The sequence below is a fragment of the Lonchura striata genome, chromosome 4, assembly GCF_050655825.1.
Source record: "Lonchura striata isolate lonStrDom1 chromosome 4, ASM5065582v1, whole genome shotgun sequence".
NCBI lineage: Eukaryota > Metazoa > Chordata > Aves > Passeriformes > Estrildidae > Lonchura > Lonchura striata.
Genome location: NC_140706.1, coordinates 50,078,266 through 50,081,350, shown reverse-complemented (window position 1 = coordinate 50,081,350; position 3,085 = coordinate 50,078,266).

Below are 3,085 nucleotides of genomic sequence, written 5' to 3'. Positions count from 1 at the left end.
GGGCGGGGCCGGGCGGCGGTCACGTGGGGCCGCCGGGCAGGGCGCCCCCCAGCGGCGGGCGGTGTGGGGGCCAGCCCCGCGCGCCCTCAGCCGTGGCTCTGGGGGCTCCGCGGGGGTAAAGGGCAGCGAAAAGGAAAAGAAAAGCTTATTTTTATCTCAGCACCGCTGAGTTCACGCAGGGGCCAGCGGAGTGTTTTTAGCTGGTGGCATTCCTGAGGGCAGATTTGTAGCTGCAGAGGTCCCCGGCAGTGTCGTGCTCCCCCCGCCTCCCAAAAGCGAGGGACGCGCCTTCGCGCTTCCTATTTTTAAAGGCCACCGACAATTAGCTTTTTAAACTCCGGTGTCAATGCCCAGCCAAGGGCAGCGTTCTTTCGCCGCCAGATAACTTCACGAAGGAATGCTGCCCTATTAGAGGAGTCGTTCTGGAGACTGGGATTATATTCTATGGGAACAATGTATTTTGGGCAGCCTGAGTATGTAGATGTCTGTTTGCCCCTGGTTAACGAGGCGCACAAAGTTAGCAAACACACGAGCGTGCGCTGCCATAATCCCCTTTTCGTGTGCATCGGTGTTTATCTCAGGTTTCACTGGTGCCAGATATACACACTCGTACAGTTTTAGTGCTGGTTTCAGGTTCGCTACAGCTGTGTTGCACTCACAAAACTGTGTGGTGTCACTATAGCGAGACACTGACCTTTCGACTGCTGCTGGAATTTAATATTTGCTGTAGTATTTGATCTAATTTGTGATTCCTATTCAGTGCATTACTTTAAAAATAGCTAGATTTGCATTTGCTGGGGTCTATTCAAAACCTCATTCACGTTACTATTAATATCCAGCTTGACACGCCAGCATCATAAAAGCCCAAATGCTCCAGTCTCCCTGTGGAGAATCCTTTGGTGTTTTTTGGTCACTGAAAGGCAGCAGACGAGTTACTGATAGATGCCCTTTTTTAAAAAAAAGCAAAAGACATCTGACAAAGTGTAATACTCAGATGTGCTTTTTCCTAGAATGAGGAAGCTGCTTACGCAGTTGTTTTTGTTTTTCTCACAGTGCCCTCTGCAAAGCGTCAGTGTTGCTCATCCAGCCCCCTGTGTCCTCAGACACCAACAGAGCGTAATGAAATGTTTTCTGAAGTCTGCCAAGTGCCAACTGGTGACAAAGTGAAATGAAGAACTGAGCAGTTGCAAATATTGAGAAAGAGCTGTCTAAATTTCATTATTTTTATGGGGCCTTAACATGACTTTTTCAAGATGCTGATCCGAATGGTTCGTCACCTTCCCCCCACCAGCAACAGAAAGAACAAAATATTCCACAGGTTAAAGCTGCAACTCAAGAGGCAGACTGGAGAAGAAAAAAGATACTCAGGGGAGGCTCAGTTGTGGACAATGACATTACTCTCTGTGGGCTGGGTCTGACTGCAGCACTCTTGAGGAAGGCTTAGGGTGCAAATTGGCTTTGGCCAGTGGCTTGGATAGGTATCTCTGACCCCCTGCCCCCTGTGGCAGAAACAGGGGGTCTTATTCACCCAAAGCCTGGGAGCTGGGAGCAAAGATGCACTTGAGTACTTTGGTGCTCACACCTGAAGGTTTGAGTTGAAAAGCAAGATCTTTGTGCTGTTGCTTGAGAAGAGAAGGCAGAAAGAAACATTTTGTTGACCTCAGAACATGGGAGGAAATCTCATTAATTTTATTAGGCTGTATAAAGATATGAGCTCTTCAGTTTGGACTCTGGAAAATGTGCAGCAGCAGGAATACTTTGACCCCAGTCTATATGCCAGCATGGCGTGAAGCATCCATGAGGGGCTGATCCCACAGCCTGTACGTGGTGTGGACTTTGGTGGGCACAGCACCGTTTTCACTGGTGTAATCTGACTGAAAGGAAGTCACTGCTGATTAACTCTGGCCATAACCGAGTGAGGCTCAGGCCTCCTTTTTGTAGGATGTCTGAAGAGCACCCCAGCTCTGTGTTATATGCCTATGGAGGTAGAAATGTGTGTGCACATGGATATGGATGTACAGAATTTCTCCACATGGCAGTTACATCCTTAGCTCTGTAATTGACACAGCTACAGTGGTGTCCAAAGAGAGATGTGGATTTACATCAGCAGGGGATCTGGCCAGGGATATTCTAACAGAGGCATTTTTAAAAAATATTTTATTTGGAAGAAGAAATAAATTTCTTGTGTCTCAAGAGCATAGAAATAGGATAATTGCTCTTGTTTAGATTTCAGGCCAACATCACCTTCCCCCTCTGAGTAAAATGTCAATGGTGCTTTTCTGAAGCAGGATTCATATCTCTGGTCTTACTCTAGATGGAGTTGGTTTTGCACCAATATAGTGTTCTTTTTTCCAAAACAGCACAGAAAGCCTGGCAAGCTCCTTGTTTACTAAATGCAGCAAAAGGAGTCCTCTGCCTCAGCCCCTTGAATTCAGGATCGTGTCACAACCTGTGCTGAGAAAGCAGCATTACCAACCACAAATGAGGAAGAAACAATACCAGACCCCTGGCATTTCCTAATCTCCCTCCCACGTGTGCACACACACAAACAAAATATAGGAAGAGGCCCAGGGAGAGCTCCCACAAGGTGCAGATGAGCATGGGGGAGAAGCTGTGGCATGGACCTGTTGTTTCCCACTGCTTGGCAATGATTGACATCCACAGTGTTCACTCGACTTCTCTTTTATCACAAAAAAACAGTGGAGGCATTTATACAACTCAAGGTGAAGGCTGTTCTCACTTTACCATCCCTTACAGAGAATGTGGCCCTCTGGGAGCATCTAATTGCAATGCATCTAATTGCAGCCTGGGGTGGCACTTGCTGAGTTGGGGTGTTCAGATCGCAGTCACATGAAAGCAACTAGTGGAATTGAAGTGGAAGACTGTGTTGATGGCTCACTTGTGTGTTTCCTTTACTGGCAGGAGTAGATCTTGTCTCCTCACAGAGCTGGGAGGGCTTTTTGTGCTGGGAGAGAAGCATACAGCCTTGCAGGCTGTGTGCCAGGGCATGCCAAGAAACATGGAGGGCTGGCCTGCTGCCCCACTGACACCTGAGGGACAGCTGAAGGACATCCTTTAACCAGCC